The following is a 19,864-nucleotide window of genomic DNA, read 5'->3' on the forward strand; positions in this document are numbered from 1 at the left end:
TGAAACTGAATACCAATGTAAACTCACAATTTTTTCACACTCATTCACGCCAAACAAAGATTATTGTCACTGATATGCATGGACTGCTATGATATCGGCCATATTTATGGAGGTTTAACTTGTGTGGGGGTTCGAGCAGCAAGATGTTTGTTCACACTGCATTTACATTTTTGTACGTTGGTTCGCTATTTAAAATAGTCAGCAAGAAAAGTATTTCAAAGACATACAATTCAAGAAAAGAAGCTATAAAATATAAATTCTTCCGACATTTGCAGACATTTACAGTCCAGGGTGGCATTTTGTCGCTATTCGCATGAGGTAGCATTCTTCTGAAAGTAGTAAAAGTGCTATAACTCCATTCAGGCATATTTCCTGGAACGACTTGTTAAACAAGCACATACATCTAACACAGTTATGATGTGACAAAGGATAGATCTTGGCAGATAGTGCGGGATCTATTAGGTAAGAAAATCTAGGTTTAATTAGTAAGAATTTGTTAGGTCCCATAGTATTATTTCTATTACGGATATTGAACGACTTCAATTCGTCAAGCGACACGTTTCTATTGCACGTACGGCGTCATTTTTTTAAATGCGTTTCATTAGACTGACGCCAAGTGGCTCTTCTATCAATTTAAAATGTCTATTTATTAAAAATGAAAACAATAATATAGTGTTGACCTTTAATAATTATATTTTGTGACTGTGACAATTTTCCCTGGATTCCAAAAAATGTTTTGGAAAAAAAATCATTGTTGCTTTAATTCAAAAACTATTTCATTAAAATTATATTATATTGCCGTCTAACAATGGCACCGTCCGTGTATTGCCGTAGTGCTGGTCAGGCATAATAGAGTCTAGTTATAGGAAACACTACAGACCACTATGGCAATAAAGAATCGCACTAATCAAATGTTATTCCTTGCTAATTTATATATATTTCCCTTTGTCTATAAGATAATGACAAAGAGAAACGGGCAGAAAGTTAGTTGGAGAAACAAATATTTAATATTCATAACGAAGTAGCTGCACTTAGCATGGACAGAAACCTGGTGTAAACCTAGTTCTAAACCGAAAACAAGAAACATAGTTCAGATATTATACTTTGCTCCTAGCTGTTACGTGCAAAATTTTGTCTAGGAGTAGACACACAAAATATATTGAAAAAAAATCTACAAGAATGGACTTAAGAGAAAAAATATTTAACAGATAAAACATATATTTACAACACAACGGGTGAAAGGGAGGTTAAATAGTTTTTTCCGCGGTGTAATAACCGACTTCGAGAACATATAGTATATTAATTTAGCCAGGATATTACAGCAGAAAATCAATATTTACCAAAGGCCCGGTTGTTTGTGAAGGTCGGACAAAAACAGAGCACATTGTGTTCGAAAGGGCAGAGTCTTGTTAAGAACATTAGATTATGAAGAGACTTTTGAACAAGAGAAAAGGCGTTATTCTGGAAAATACATATACATCTTTTTTTTTCACTTAGAAAAAAAGACTGTTTCGAAGTCTTTTTTATGTTTGTTTCCTTCTAATTGGCTTCATACAATGTGTTGATCCCGAGTGGTTACATGTACCAACTACTCCATATTATGTTCTCAAATATTCTTTTGGTTAAAATATTTTTAATTATATACCACCCATGTAAAATGATTTTCCTTGAATTTGCACAACATTTTTGTCGCTATTTCACAGATACAAATAAAGATATAATAATAACGTAACGTATTGTGCGACCGCAACCTAGATTGAACTCTACACGAGTTTGTAATGTAATTCAAATCTTGTCTGTAGCTGAATACTTGATGCTTCTTCAGGTTTATTTTTATCGTGATGCCATCACTAGATAAGTTGCCTGCCACAGCTTAAGAGAGGTTCAGCTACCCTGGAGAGAAGGATAGACTGTCCAAGTTTCCCAACCGCATATTTTATCTCGCTGTACATCTAGCACCTCGCCTTTCCAAATGGTTACATTTCTGTTACTGGCCAGAATCAAGGTTGCTTTACTTCGGTTATCTGGCGAGAACCGGTGAGTCAACGTGATTGTACCGTACACTACTACTACTACTACTACTACTACTACTTCTACTACTACTACTACTACTACTACTACTAATAATAATAATAATAATTATAATAATAATAATATAAATCTTATGGCTAAAATCTTTATTCATCTTTTGTTCAAAATCCATGACATTATCTTGCAATCTAGACAACAGTTTTTTTAGTAGAAATTAATATTTACTTAATCATAATGTAATGACGAGGGATCAAATGTATTGCAGAATTCCAATTTTTTTCTTTTAATGAAAATAACTGTGATTTGTAAAGCACTAATTAATTGATTCCTATAGTGAATCTAAATAATTATAAAACTATCTGCGCCGTCTGACAGCCCATGCTTGCATCTTGTCTCTCAAAAATATTGTTGTCATGGAAACCAATCTGTATTTAATAAAATTAGCACTCCCTTCCACAGTCCAACCAGATTAAGTACAAATAAACCACACTCTTTGCTTAATTAGTAGACATAGTTTCAATCATGATACTATGTTTTGTTATATTTTTGTTTCAGTTTTGAAATTTAGTTGCTTTTACAAGCTAGTCTTTTTGTAATGCTGGATCGGTTCGTCTCCCATGCCATTCCTTAAACAAAATCATTCTTAAAGCAAGTTTCTCTCGCTAACGATAGACAAGCTCTTATTTAGGTCAGTTATTTTCTGTTGGTTGAAGTGTGCTCATGTGCAGTTCCAAGGGGTGTGTCCGTTCAGAGGTTTTACCTTCTCGTCTTTAAAAAATTGTTTAGTCTATTGCTAAATGTTTTATGGGCCCCTATCAGGGAATGCAAACCGGACTGTCCAGGTATGTTGTGTAGCTTAGAGTGCTCTTCTATTAGGACACTAGTTTTTCAAATCTTGCTTTATTAACATTGTTATTACTTTTCCTGTCGGGTGAAGGAGATTAGCATGAGAAACTTCTAAAATAAAACACGGACTCCTTTTTTCAAATATTTGAACATAATATTTTTGGTAAATTAATAAATCGTGACTAGATTATACCCACTGCTGGAGCGATGTCAGTACAGTAACGTGACATGTCAATTTCCATGTTCACTTATTACTACTAATTTATACCTGATACAAAATAAAATATTTAGGAGAGTTTTTTTTCTCTTTTTAAAGTGCTACTTACTGTTAGACTAAGAGAGTTAGTAATTATGATGAATCTATTTGTAGTTTTTTTTAACAGTAAAACTATTAAAAATTATATTTTGTAACAGAAATAACTGGTTTTCGACTAAAGTCGAACATACAAATGTCAACTTTCGTAGATTACCAAAAATATATCACTTCGTTTTAAAAATATGCGGAACATGGAGCACGTTATCATCGACATATTCCAGCCAGGTTACGTAAAGATGACGAAACGCTTAGAAATCGTAGCAGACAATAGGCAAACGGTATCTTTAGTTTATTCATTTTTTATGGTTTATTTTTTATTAATCAGATTGGTATTTGAAAGTACAGAATAGTTAAAACAAGTCCCTTCCATGCTAAGAATAGATTTCTTAATAAGGTTATTCTTTCAGTGTGGTCCATAAACTAAATAAGTATCTTTTGGACCAGCGAAATTACCATATTGGTTTAAATATTTTCTTTAAAATAATACACGCAAATAGATTTCGGTTGCCATGTAAAAAAAAAAAAAAAGTAAGTGTTTTCACTAAAAAATGTTTGGCACCTTTCTGTGGTTTATGTAACCTGCATGAGATAGGCAGGTGATAACTTAGTCAATATCTGCATAAAAACCAAAGATATATAAATATTGTTTCTTCTTAAGATTATGCAAATAACATTAAATTTATAAATTACCTATACATTTTGAAAAATTGAATAGATTAAGATAAGATTTGAATTTTGTTATTGACAATGTAAAAACTACTGCCTAAATAATGTGAACTCTGCCTCTCTCTTACTTGACAACTAATATCATATTTCTATATACGTACAAACAGACAAACTTCGGAAATCACCAGAATATTTACTAGTATATAAATTCTATCTATTTTCACGTAGAGAAACTTGTTCCAACTGCAAAAAAGTCCTCAAAGTTTAAATGCTCCATAGAATTCTGAACGAGGAATGTTTACATTAAATCTCTGGTGTGACATGCAGACAAGAGCGGTGCCTCACTTAAACTATTTACGTTTACATTTGGGATCAAAACATTTGCAGTTATAAGAAAGAACATTGGCGTCGTTCTTCTCTTTCCATTCAATGTTGTTTTTCTAGCTCGGTCCTGGTGCCTTTGCTATTGATGTAAATGACTGTTACTTATTTATAAGACAGCCTCCCTTGACTCTCCTCATATTTTTGGCGCCACACACATCAAAAGATAAACTTTTAGAATAAACTGATTTAATAGTGTTTTTAAAGGAGTATTGGTATTAAAGTCAGTCATGATTATTTCCCCTCTATTATAACTCTTTAGATTTAGAAGATAGATAATACAAATATATGGAGCGTAATAAGTTACATATGAATTATTTTCAGGGGGAAAATCGAACAGAACCTAGCAAAAAAAAATAATGTAAAAGAAAGACATCGTACTTGATGAGGAGTTCGGATTTTTGGTCTCGGAAATAAAGAATCTGTGGTTACTTTAAACTAGCGATTCATTAGATTGTAGGTCGGATGTTTTGTGAAGCTACTGGGAGATATTTTCAAGTATTAACACATAAAAGCATCAAACATGTCGGAAATGTGATATTTTATTTACAGATATTCAAATAAATTAGTTTTAGTTATAATTAGATTGTTTTTGAATAAATATAGTTTTAAATAGTTTCTTTGAAAAATAGTTCTGAATAGTTGCTTTATTATGTTTTATAATTTAATTATTAATTAATGATTGTTTTTTCGTTGAAAATTCTTTTAAAGTAAATTCATATTAATTGAAATGAAAAAATATTCCAAGATTTAAGAGGTCTAAAAGGCTAAGGTACTGTGTTCTTTTTTTTTAAATAAACACCGCTTCTCAACTTTTCATTTCAGAAGTACTAGAACTAGAAGATTTAATCAAGTACATTGGACATATTTTCATGATAATTGGAAGATAGATAGAATACGTTATTCGGTGTGTAATAAGCCACGTTTCATGTTATTTTGAAAACCGTGCAAATAAATGTGCTTATCTGTTCAAAAACGATTCGAAAGAATCTTGATGAAATTAAGAGAAGATTCCCATTATGCAGACGGTTGCAATATGATAAATATCAATTTGATCAGAGAGAATAAAATAAAATTGTGGGGTTCATACAAATAAAACAAACAAGCAAGAAAAAACACAATTTCAACGTGAACATTCTATCTGACTTACCAACGCTCTGGAAGAATCTTGTTAAGATTGTTATAGTAATTCAGTGTCAGATGTTTTGTATTTTAAATTCAAACCAGTGTGACTTGAATGAACAAACATATAAACTCCTGGATATCGGTCACTATCAATCCCGATAGTTCAACGTACTATCGTATTAGATAATGCACGTGTTGCTGTTAATTGAGAAAAGTATATACGAGTTTTAAATGAGTTTTTTTACGATGTTTTCCTACTATTAAATAAAAGGAAATTTGTCAATGTTTATATATATATATAAACATATATATATATATATATATATATATGTGTGTGTGTGTGTGTGTGTCTATGTGGGTGTCTATGTGTGTGAGTTCATTGTTCATGGACTCCAAAATAGCTGGACCGACTTTTATGAAATTTCACACGAGGTTACTTCATGTGCCTAGCAGCGATCTTATATAGGTTTAGTACTTGAGTGACTTCGATAAATATCGATAATCGAAATACTGTATTAAAAAAAAGAACAACGGTTAACACGTTACAAACCTCAACATTACAGGTTCATTTGAAATGTTTTATTTCCAGAAAAGCCGACAGGGCAGACATATAAGATTACCACTTGGTTCTTTGATATGACATGAACACATTCAAAATGAATGTTTCCGTTAAAAGCACAATTGTAGCATGACACTTGAATCATGCATTTTAAACTTAAACTCAAGCCATTATATATAATAATAATTAATAATAATAGCAGTAGTCTTTCTGCAGTGCAATATTAGCCTCCAATGTTTTTTTTTAACTAGGGGCACTCCGAGAGGCATATGAACCATCCTCCTGTGGCACCGCAATCTGTCCCTAACTAAAGCAATCAATCAATCGCTTTGATTGAAAAATTGTTTATTTAACCGATTTGGATGACAATTAAAATATGGAAGTATAACACATTTGTTGATCATCATTTATTCCTAGACAACGTCTAATCGGTCTGCTTATATTTGACTACTTTGAACAGTGATTGCATATAAATAAATAGCATGAGTTTATCATCTAGATATCTCAATAGTGCAATACTAGAACAATAAGTGTTTTTCATTAAATATACAAAGCTAATTCGTACAAAATAATTTACTAATTTTCGGAATATTTTCGTTTTATTGGTCACAACATTGCATAAAATTGTTACAGTTTACGAGGTTGGCATATGAGAATATATATTATAATTTAAACAAAATTAACCTTCACCAGCACGGAAAAAAAGTATTACAAAAGCTTCAAAGCGACGGAATATAACACTTCCAATAAATACAGGGGGGTATTCATTTTTTTTATTAACATTTAAAGCGATATTTATCTGCATTTTTTCAGTTGAAAACACTTGTCTTGCAATGCAGTAATTACTCGAATTTTGTAGTAGTTAGTAGCTGTTCATTTCCATCGTGACTTCCGATGATACGAGCTTAAATTTTTAGCTTCGCAGTAAAGTCTGAAACAACTGTAAGCAATATTTCGACCACTAAAATCTTTTTGGAAGTACGTAAATTCTAGCGCATCTATTCTTATTAAGGTAGTGTCTTCATATATATATATATATATATATATATATATATATATATATATATATGTGTGTGTGTGTGTGTGTGTGTGTGTGTGTGTGTGTGTAAAGCGAAAATGTATGTATGTGTGTTTGTATGTCTGCTAAAGCCTTTCGACACACAGAACAAAAATTAACAAACTTGGTATCATATTAAAGCGCCATCCTTCGCCCTACAAATATCGAGAAATTGGCCAAAAACGTAATCAGCACTTTTCTACAGGTGGTCAGCAAAAAACTTCCTCTCATGACGAGATCACTTCTACGCATGCGTTAGACGACGTCATAACCTCATTTAGTTTAAATATTTGAAGAACTAGCAGAATATCATGTACGTCGTGTTAGCTCAGTTTGTTAGAGAGTTATGTCATTATCTAAAAGTTTTGGGTTCGAATCGTGGTGTGAGGTGTCTTTCTGTTCGATTTTTTAATTTTATTATTGATTCAGGGTTATTTAAGCTATTTTTCACGTAACATTCGTGTTTCTGTTTTTTTTTTTACTTTGCTTATTCTTAGGTTTTAATTAACACCCCCACCCCTGATCGACCACACACACCCAAAAACACCCGGGTACCCACCGATTTTTTAAATTTTAATATCGAAACAGGCTGATTTTAGCCATTTTTCACGAGTTTATTTTTCTTTGGCTTTTATTTTTCAGATTTTTAAAAGAGTTTTAACATTCGTTTTTCTGTTTTCTTTTTTGTTTTATCGATTTTTATATTTAACATCGTTCGTTTGCCTTACGTTAGTTTTTGCGTTTTTTTCGATATTTTGATTACCCTCCCCCACCGCCCGGGTACCCCGCTTTATTTTTCAGATAAGTTTTAAGGAGAAACGGAGAAAATTAACTGAGCTAGCCAGAGAGTTAAAAGGGATCTGCATGATGAAGAAAATCAAATCAATACGGATAATAGTAGGAGCACTAGAGGCAATTCCGAAAAACTTTGAAAAGAGAATGGCAGAAATTTGAATCAGAGGAAAGGCTGCAAAATACAACGACTAACGATAATTTAAAACTGCTGAAATATTAAGGAAAACCCTTGAATGCGGAGAATAATACAAATATAAAATATAATGAAGACGTGTTATAGAGAATGACGAACACTGAAGCTGCATATCTACAAGTTCTACACCCCCATCACGTATCCCCTCCCATTGTGTCAACCCTCCAAAAAGTGATGCCAAAGAACCGAGAAGGGTCAAGGAGGATGGAAAGACCAAGGAGAGAGCGCTAACCAGACCACCGCTAGACAAGCGCGAAGAGAACTGGGACTTTAAGGAGGCTTAGTTCCGCTCAAATTTCAGTATAGACCAATGACCACTGCCAGCAAGAAATCAATGGTTGCGATGACGCAAATTTATTTGAAAATGCTGTCGAGGGAGGTGGAGAGAGTTGTACGTCTGGGGAGACTTGTTGTCACTCATCTTCCATAGAACATCACAGGTTTCCAATCAGATCTTTGATGACTTGTGCGAAAGCTCCATCTGAGCCAATAATAATAATAATAATAATAATAATAATAATAATAATAATAATAATGATATATGTACCAATTTGCGGTTTCATGTCTATATCCTTGGATATTGCAACCGTAAATAAAACCATAATCCAAGAACAAACACACATTTCATCGATAATTATATAATGTTACTAATTTTTATATGAGAGTGTTTTACAAAAGTATCACGATGTTTGATATCTATAACCAACAAAGAGGACGCCTTTGTTTGTTGCATGGTTCACATTACAGAGCCTTTATAAGATTAGACAAAACTCTTCTCGAATCAGATATTATAAGGTATCAAATGAGAGCAATTATTATTAAATCAGGGGGAAGGATTTTGCGATAACAATTGAGTGTTAAGAATAATTGAGTAAAACATAGATCTGTGTACTAAAGAAAGAAAAAGTAAACGAGAAAAAGAAGGAAAAAGTAAGAGTGATTAGGGGGAGGAAGAGAAGGAGGAATAGAGATAAGAATGTCGAAGAAAGAGAGAGAGTAGTAGAGAGTGAAAGAAATAGAGAGACTGAGAGAGTTAGTGAGGGAAAGTAGAATGAAAAATAGAGTCTGTAAAAAACAAGAAAGAGAGAAAGATAGATATTGGAGAATAGGAGATACAGATAGAAGAGATATAGAAAGAAGAAGAGATTAAGAATGAGAAATAGAAAAAAAGAGTGACAGGGTGGAAAAATAAGATAAAAGCTTGGACGATGAGAGTGTCGCCCTAAAGAAAAAAAAATTATTTGCAAACCTTTATTGAAAAAAATTCAATTCAGGTAACTTGATCATGAAGTAGAGCTGACACCTATCTAATCTAGCCGCTTTCAGCTCAGTATGACCTTGAAAAATGCCTTTTCCACAAGCTCGGTAAATACTCGGCGATCAGACGGTCTTTTGTGACGCTCCCAGTGTATGACCAAACGAATTAGTCCAACGGGTTCAGGTCAAAGGGAGAAGGGCCGCCAAAGAGAGAAGGGTACAAAGTTGTAGGACTCCTTTTAAGCTATGCCTGGGTCTCTTTTGACTTGTAGACCGGGACCGAGTGCTGCTGCCACACCTACGATCTGCCACAGGCCATATGATTGAACCAGAGGATCACCGCATTCTTCAGCACATCCAGGTACAGTTTGGTGTTGACTTTCAATCTGACTTTGAAGATGTGAGGTGGCATCATGTGGTCCTTACTAAAAACAACACCAAAGACAATGACCATGGCTGGAAACTTTGTTTTCTTAACCCGGGAACACCCCTATTATTTAATTTAGCGATAAATTCAAGGATGCTGGCAATAGCCCTGTTGTCATAACTTGGATCGATAGAGATCGTGAGTTGTACAGCGACACATCTCCGATCTCGCTCGTTGAACATTGTGTCACTTTCAGACATGATAGAATGTTTCTATGGTTCTTTGAATTTGTGTACAATTGGCCAACTGGTCTACAACAATAAAAGAAAAACAATTTTGATGAAAAGTAAATGGAATAGATCTTCTTTTCTAGGGCGATAATTTTATCGTTTCCCCATGTAGAGAGGGGGAGAGAACAGAAGAAACGGAACAGAGAGAGATTGGGAGGGAGAGAGAGGTGGGTAAAAATAAATGTAGATAGAAATAAATAGAGATGGAGTGAGAAAAGAGAGAGAGAGAAAGAAAGAGAGAGATGCTCACATTACTAGAATAAATAGGATGTTTCATTGCACAAAATCTAATTATTATTTTATCTTTGGCTTTTACTATTATTTCCAATCCCTCAAACATTTGTAAAATATCAGAAGGGGACTATTTCCCTCGAAGGCGTTTTTATCGTGGACTTTTGCTTTTAGTAAAAAAAAAATAAATAATCGTCAGGTGTTGATTTCGCCGGAGGAAATTCTTTTTTATTTCCTAGAACAATTTGTCTTTCTCAAAAATTTCTATTAAATGGCCGAGAATGTGCAAGTGGTTTAATAGTTACTGGGAAACACAAAGAAGGAATTAAAGAGGCACATTGTGTGTGAGTGTGTGTGTGAATTTTATCATTTTTTAACATTTTCATCAACAGATTATCTTTTTTATTTTTTCGGAAATTAACCATTTCTTTTTTGCAAGGAATGATGCACTGTTCTTTTCTACTGCAAAAGCATAGGTCTTTGGTCGCCCTAATGGATATCCACATATTCGCGTAACTGCAAAGACAGGAAGGAAAGTGATATATATATATATATATATATACTCCTATCAATGTGTTTTTCTTTTGTGTGTATTGATCTTCATATTAAAAACCCTCTTTTTTAATCTAATTATTTAAAAAGAAAATACAATTTTCTGATATATGGGTCATAGAATTGCATACACTAGCAAAAGATCTAGCTAATGTGCATATTCTTTTAAACATTCATTTCAATTAATTCCCTATTAGTTGCTCCGGTTTTCTTATGGGAATGCCCATCTTTAGTTTACTATTACGTTTAATTATATTCATTCAGATATGCTACATGATTTATACTTGCATAATATTTGCGTAAAAAGTTTATAGGAAACAAAAATTGTTTCCATATATATAGGTATATGTATATATTTTTGTTTAACAAATTTTGCCTTCCAAACTCCTACTAGCGTAGTTGGTTTACAGAAATGAAATTTCACATATGAGGTATTTGAATCTACGCAAAACTTTATATTTGGGTTTTAGCTCGGAAAAATCAGTGCAAAAGTGTGAAAATTAAAAAAGTGAAATTTGCTAGGTGAAGGTCAAACGCCGCCATTACGAATGCATAACATAGTAGCTATTGGTACATGTTTTAAGTTTTAGCCTTGCACTAAACATGTCTTCATAGCCCAGTCATTAACGGCAGAGGAATAATAAATCGTGAGCTGAACATTTTGGTTTCGATTCTCGGTGCTGCCGCATGAGTCTTTTTTTATATACTTTTTAAATCATTACTATGTATTGCATCCAATCTGTCTATCTATGTATCTACCTATCTATCTATTTATATATCTATCAAAGTGAAAATGTCTGTCTGTCTTTTTTCTATGGTAGTTAAGGAAGACTATTATACAGTTAGGCATTACTTTACAAATTCACACTTTTTTAATATATGCATATGCACATAACCTTATGAATAGTACAGAGGGCCCGAGCAAAGCAAGGGGAACTGCTAGTATATATATATATATATATATATATATATATATATATATATATAATTTTCATATGTTTTGAAATTTCGCACAGATGTACTTTATGCATTTGAAGATATTATAAATAGATTTTCTACCGGAACGCTTCCCGTGAATATGGAAAGACAATCATCGAATGTATCTGATTATAAAAAGAACTGTTCGATGCTGATACAACTTAACCCCCTTATACAGTCGCATTTGAGAAGTTTTATCGCGGCACAAGCAAATGGGCCGGGCATGTGAACCGTAAGCTAGAAATTAATGTTCCTGTATATAATCCAATTGAACTCTGATATGTGATTTTTGCCTTCAATACTTTAATTGAAGCTATATTGTACGTTGTTATACACACACACATATAATACATGCAAACACACCCACATTCATATATATATATATGTATATATATATATATATATGCGCAAATACATACACATTGGTCTTTATTACCAGAGCAATATGTACCCACCACTCTATAAGTGGTGGGTACATATTGCTCTGGTAATGCTTTTAAAAACTTCCCCAATTTCTGAGTGATATGAAGATTGGATTCATCTAATATAAAATTATCTTTTTTTATATAAGATAATTGTCAAAAGCCGAATCTAAGATCCCCATCCCCAAACAACTAATTTAATGGTGCAGACTTTTGACTCGTTCATTACATGTCAGCTTAATATTATTCATTCACTTACAGAATCTTAAGCGGGTCTATCGATCCGAAAGGTAACGCTCTACTGTACTTGGCATGTCAAGCCAAAGTCAGCAATGCCGCCATTCATGCTCATATAATAAATAGGATCGGGAAAACTTTTCGGACGGGAAACAAAACTGAGCTGAATTTCTTGGCATTAAACGATTTTGAAGATGAAGAAACTCGAATATTTTAGTGATTAACTTTCCGCAACATTTTAAGAAGACTTCAAAATGTAAACTCTTCAAAATGAAAAATCTTCAAAATGTAAAATCTTCAAAATGTAAAATCTTCAAAATATAAAATCTTCAAAATGTAAAATCTTCAAAATGTAAACTCTTCAAAATATAAAATCTTCAAAATATAAAATCTTCAAAATGTAAACTCTTCAAAATATAAAATCTTCAAAATATAAAATCTTCAAAATGTAAACTCTTCAAAATATAAAATCTTCAAAATATAAAATCTTCAAAATGTAAACTCTTCAAAATGTAAACTCTTCAAAATATAAAATCTTCAAAATATAAAATCTTCAAAATGTAAACTCTTCAAAATGTAAACTCTTCAAAATGTAAAATCTTCAAAATGTAAAATCTTCAAAATGTAAAATCTTCAAAATGAAACGTAAAAATGATTGTAACACTATGAATTAAATCTTTCATATTCATATGATTTTCGATTTCATTTTTGCATAATATTTTAGCTTACGTATACAGAACGCATTATATCATTGTAAATTGATCGTTCTCCACTGATGCCTTAATTCGTGTCGTACGAATAAGATGATTCAGTTCTTGGCATCGGTTTCTCTCAATATCTTTACTAATTAGAATTATTTCTTGAAAGACATACATGTATGTAAATATTGCCAATATCCTAACTGAACCTATTTCTGTGGAATAAACTAGATTCTATCCTTTAAGCATCCAGACCGACAGCCCATGTTGTAAACCATTCAACCATTGCCACTTCCTGTTGATTTCAAATCTAATTTGAATTCATGGTTTCATTCAGTGATGTGCAGAGGCGAGATGAGGCCAGACAGGGCATCTGTACAGAAGAGGGGTTCATTCATATTCTAACTACCTCTTTTTCCTTTATAATATTTTTTCAGTACTTAAGCTTACACATGAGTCCTTCAGGCTTAAAATCAAGGTGTTGGCATTAGGCATCAATAAAGGGACACACGAACTTTGCACGCCATTTGTTCTAATCTTTTAAGACTGAAAATAAACATCATTAAAATTTTTACTTTTGAGTACAAGAAAGATAACTACGTGGTAAAGCCTGGGATTTCTATTTGTGAGGTTGCACAGGAGTTCGTCTGAGAAATTCAAATATGAGTAATGTTTGAAACAGATAGATCCAAAATAGATGCTTGAGTCTACGGTAATTATTCAAGATGAACGCCAACTCTGTACGGTTGTATGTTTGAGTGCACCACTTTCCTCTTCCCATGATTTTAAAATCGAGGGTTCCTGAACTGAAGAAAGATTAAAGATAGTTATGGCAATTGCGAATGGGCCTTGAGTTAGCTGCAAGATTCAAGCAACCTAGGTACATTTCAACTTAACAGCGAGGGTAACATAGCGCAGACGGATATATGCATATGCATGCGGGATTACGTCACCAGTAAAGAGAAAAATACTTTAAAAAGGAAAAAAAAGGACGATAACATGAAAGATGTAATTAACGTTCGAGATCTCGTTGGATTACCCGATTAACATTCAAAATCACGCGGGTGGCGTCTCGGTCGTAATCATGAGAAAATCAATGCGGCTGTTAGAAAGAAAATGTGAGTTGAAGTTCTTTCCTATGTTTAGTCCCCTTTGTAAATAACGATTACAATGTTTTAGTTCCCAAACAGCGTTACACGAGTAGCCGTCGAAGGGATTGAAAACCGTTTATGACTGAAGAAATATGACTGTTACTATTGAAAAGTTAAGGCGTGAATAATAGAAGTATAGTGACAGTAAATTAAATTAATACCGTCGGGGTAAAAAAAAGGATTTAAATATGAGAAGAAGAAAAAATAAGAAAAAGAAGAGAGAAGGTACTTGGAAAATTTTCGGTTGTGTTAAATTGAGATGACTTAGTGTTTCCAGATTATATTATTTTAATTGAAACTCATTATTGAGATGAGTATTATTTATATTATTTTTTTTATTTATTGCGGACTATTATTCTCATCTTTATTAGTTGCTGTTTCACGACGTTTCGGCCAACTATTCCTCTGGCCCTCGTCACAACGACAAAGGCCAGAGGAATAGTTGGCCGAAACGTCGTGAAACAACAACTAATATAAATGAGAATAATAGTCCACAATAAATAAAAATGAATGTTTCCAGATTGCTGATATGAAATAAACCTGATTTGTCAATCAATTCTTTTTTGTTGTTGAATATAAGTTTACAAACTGCAATTTTTTCAATTTCTGTCTACTATGCCCTTAATGCAATGCTCTCTCTAGGATTGCATATGACAGTAGCCAATATCAGGTTGGTTGTCTTGCTTCGGTTCTCCTTACTCATAGCCATACCGACATATTTTGTTTTGGTATGTGCTTCGAAGTATTTTAACTAAAATTATACTAATTCAAACTATTCGATGTTGAGAGACAATCTTAACAATAATCTGATTTTGGTATTATGTTTGAAAAGCATCATCACTCAGCAGCATGCTAATAATTGGTATTGTATTACGTATTACTAGCTAGGCATGCTGATTATATTAAACCTAATTATGCTAAATATTCTATTAGCTAAACCAACCATAAATGTGTAGTTCTTGGTAAACTATGCTGTTTAACAAAAAAGCAATGATAATTTGAAATTTGAAGTTAGAGAGGCAATGACTCATTGTTCATTGTAAATAATGTGTTTTTAATATTATGTAAAAAGAAATGGAATTTACATACCATAATAAAAAGTATGTTGATTCAGTTAATAGATTATTTCTAAGTTAATGACTACACTAATATAATCCGACTGATCTATATATGGAATTTCTATGATATGTGTGTCTTCCTTATATAAAGAAAGTTTAGAGAATTTACATAAAATCTGAGTGTATTTAGATTTAGAATTTACAGAGAAAAATAATGAAAGTATTTAAGAATTACAAAGTCTACCCTTACTGTATCTTCCTATTTTCAAATTACATATTTGTAAATCTTAATAAAATTACAGCACCATTAGGTAAGTATATTATTAGAATTAAATATTGTTTACTTACATAAATTAATAATTTTAAATAACACGTTTTCATGACAAGCAGATGATATGTGATCTTGGAATTTTATCATATAAATGTTGTATAAAGGATTGACGAATAAGAAAGTCAGTTTAATATGCGACATTATATATATATATATATATATATATATATATATATATATATATATATATATATATATATATATATATATATAAAGTAAAAAGTCTGGTCTGTGCAGCTTAACTAAACTAGAAAACTACAAGTCCGTTTTTCGTTAGATTTTGCAAGAATTATTGTATCTAACCAACTGTGTTTATAAATATTAAAAAGTAAAAATATTACCATATTCTAAAAACTTTTTTCGACATCGTTACTTTCCGTTCCGATTTCAGCCGAGGCTACTTACCTGAAATACTTCGATTTATATTAAATCTGCTTTAATTATTCAGATTTAGTGAGTTTTAATATCGATAAGTATACGATTTATCAAATTTTTCTTTTATAGAAAAAATTGAATCAATTAATTTTTTTCTTTCCTGCTTTTTCTTTACGTGTTCCCTCTCGGCATAAAAACATTATTAAAAATAAAACGACTCGTCGGGATCCGGCATTATATTTACACCAGTTTTGTTTGTTGTTTAAATACTTGCAGAAAAATACGAACATTTTTATTCACTTTTCTAAATTTTAGAAAAATACCTTAACAAATAAGGTGCTGGTTAATTTTGACGACTTGCCCCATAATATCATAAACACAATAACCTCACTATGTTTAAAACGGCTTTCGGATTAAACACCATTAAAACTGGAAAGTCGTTCTTAACATGGGGATGTTGGGGTTATTCCGAAAGCCCTTTTTAACATGGGGATGTTGGGGTGTTTATAATACGATGGGGCAAGTCGTGGAATTTAAATTCCTTGCTTTTATTTATTACAAGAATAGCTTTAAATTAATTTATTTGACAAAAATGGCATTTTCTACAACCATTTAATAAGAAATACAAATGAACGGTAGGTTTTTTGTTTTTTGTGTGTTTTTTCGGTTGATGTTTATTTTCTACATTAAAAATTTTGCTTTATAATGTCTTTCACATAGCTTTGTTATTATTACATCGGCAACGTTCGGCTTTATCCGGCTGTTGACGTCATATTTTACATTATATTTTTGTTTATTAAATTCTTAGATGAAAGTACAGATACCCCGGTCCGTTTCTAATGTGTGGAACTTCTAGCTCCCGAAAAAAGGGTACTCTGGATGGTAACAAAAATAAAATTTGCCTCAGTCTCGAAGGATTTCTCCTCTACGGATCGAGGTAAAAACGGTGAAGTGTAGTTCACCCTCTGTTTCTCTTTTCTATCTATATATCTTCCTCTCTATCTGTTCATCACTGACCCTTCATCCTATTTTAGTCTCCTAAATAGTGAATAAGGCATTTTCAAAACATGGATAAATCCTATTTTAGTCACCTAATTTACTTACTGTGAGATTAGAAGTTATTTGAAAATTACTGCTACCTTGAACAGCACTAGGAGTAACTGGTAAAACGTTTCTAATTAAATTAATGTTGGCAGCCATTCGGTGAAATAATGACATAGCCTTAGCCCTTGCTGCAAACGGAATACCTGCGACCTTACTACCAAGTAGAATTACTACAATTAAACATTAAATTTTTCAAAAATCTCATGTTCAACATCTCCATAACATCTAGTACGGGAAAAATATTGCAAAAATGCAAACTTATTGTTTTCTATACATGCACAATGCCACACAAACATCACTTGAAGCTCTTGGTCGGTCCTTGAAAGATTTGCATGGTAATGTTAGATATTTCAGAAAAAATGTTACCTGCAATTCCTCCATCACCACCAGCAGATTAAATAATGTGAAGACATTAAACTTAACTCAGAATATGCAAATTTGCAGACTGCTCGATCCGCACAATTTTTTTTTGTATCACTTGTGGAGAAATTGGGTATGGAAAAGTGCCGGATGATCCGAGTTAAGAGCGAAATTCTTTGACTCGTACCTTCTGTAATTTGATTACATCAAAAGAAGAGTTGGTTAGAAAGGATTTTCCAGATATTCAAATTGATTATATAAATTCCACTTGACTGAGTAAACGAGCTATTTTTGCAGCTCTTTACAATGACGTCCATGAAGTTAACGCTATTATTCAACGTAAATTTCAAGTGAGGTAGTAAAATACAAATCCATCGACGCTGTTTGGGAGCAGATAAAGTGGTTAACTATCCAACACCTATATTTGCCAGGAATGCCACAACATGTACTACAACTGAAAATTGGCATACTAATTATCATGTTGTGAAATATAAACCAATCCAAGCTTTTAAATAGCACATGGCTTGTAGTAAAAAAATAACAAACAATATCATAGAAACAACAATCTTAACAGGACCTTTCACAGGTGAATATATCTTCATTCGATGCTCTCCTATGATTCCACCGGATACACCATTACACTTTAGGAAATTGCACTTTCCAATTGTATCGTAATTGGCAAAAACCATCAACAAAGCTCAGGGAACAATCTTTACAATTGTGTTGCTTATAGCGATAAACTAACTGTTTTTTTTCACATGGACAATTTATGTTGCGCGTTCAAGAATCCCAAAACCAAAAATCTTTATATCAGCTAAGAAAATGGAACCAAAAAAAAAACTGTGCACTTATACGAAATGAGAAATTAAGCCTATGAGAAACAGGTATTTCCTCATTTTGCAACTTTTTCCATTGCACAGCAACGCGTGGCAGGGTACATCTACAATCAATAAATTCAACAAGTACAATGTTTTGGATAATAACTATGTGAAAAAATGATAAAAAATGTTTTGGCATTGTTAATGTTCGTTATTATTGACATTTCAGTATAATTATACTTATGTATTTCAATCAGGTATTTCAGAGTTATGTAATTGTTTTTCGATAATATTTCGTTAATATTTAATGTATGGAAAATTGGTCACGGTTTTATTTTATGGAAATGGAAGAAACATACATACTTCCTTCTTCTACTAAGAAATTATTATTATTATTTTTTTTTAATAAAATCTATATACCTAAACGTATGCATGCAGAATAAAAGCAACATCCTGATACTAACATTTTATACCGGCTTTATTTGGTCATCCTCGTAAAACATTTAATATAATGCTGTGTTTCTAATAGAGAATAAATCTATGAGTTTAGACGTTGTAAATGGTACTAAAAGTCGATAACAATAAGAGTTTCATAGTGCTTTGGTATAGTCTTGTAATATTACCGGGGACTTCTGTTTGACGTGGAGGGGTGTACGTACGATGTTTTCATTGACTGTATATCTATAATATAAAGTTAAACGTCTGTGTATGTGTGTGTGTTTGGTTACGAATAGGCTCCTATATGGTTGACTATTATATAAAACTGATCACATATAATGATAGAAGATGTATCGAGACACAGAAATGGGTATGTTTGATCTGGAAGAACTGCGGTTCTTTAAAATTGGGGGGTCTGCATTCGCGCCTGGTCCACAAATTATGGAAAAGAACAATGGAAAGAAAAACGTTTACAAAGGATTTTTGATATAGATGTACATAATAATACTTTGACGAGTATGTTTTAACTTAAATAGGGATGGTAAAATAAAATTGTGGGGGCTGCGTCCGCGCCTGGACTCCATAGAATGGAAATAAGCACACACTTTAATAAAGACTTTTTATATCTATCTGTGTAAGTATACTTTGATAATTTTGTTTCACTTTGAAGAAATATGGTATAATAAAATTATGGGGTGTTCGTTCGCGCCTGACCTCCATAGAATAGAAATATGTCACAAAGTTTAACAAAATTTTTTAATATAGATCCACAGAATATTGTGATAAATGTTTCAGTGTGAACAGGTATGGTATAACCAATTATGTGGTTCATCTATTTTATCTTTATCTTCATTATATTTTTCTTTGGTTTTGATACCCCCAAATTCGAAGCTATCTTTTTACAGCCCCTCCATTTCATAACCTATCATACTTTCATAAGTCATAGTCCATTTTTTTAGGCTGTTTTTGAACCCAGAACACGACGGGTACTTTTGCTAGTATATATATATATATATATATATATATATATATAAATATATATATATATATATATATATATATATATATATATATATATATATATATATATATATATATATTTGATCGTCTGTGCCTATTCATCGTATAGTGATTGCTTGTAGTTTGCCTGCAATGAGGAAAGCTTGGTGATCGAACTGAGCGATGTGGGTGAGTTATCCAGCTATGCATTTTGGAATTTTGCCGCGAA

Source organism: Euprymna scolopes, chromosome 9 (assembly GCF_053919585.1).
Source record: "Euprymna scolopes isolate OS-2025 chromosome 9, ASM5391958v1, whole genome shotgun sequence".
Lineage (NCBI taxonomy): Eukaryota > Metazoa > Mollusca > Cephalopoda > Sepiida > Sepiolidae > Euprymna > Euprymna scolopes.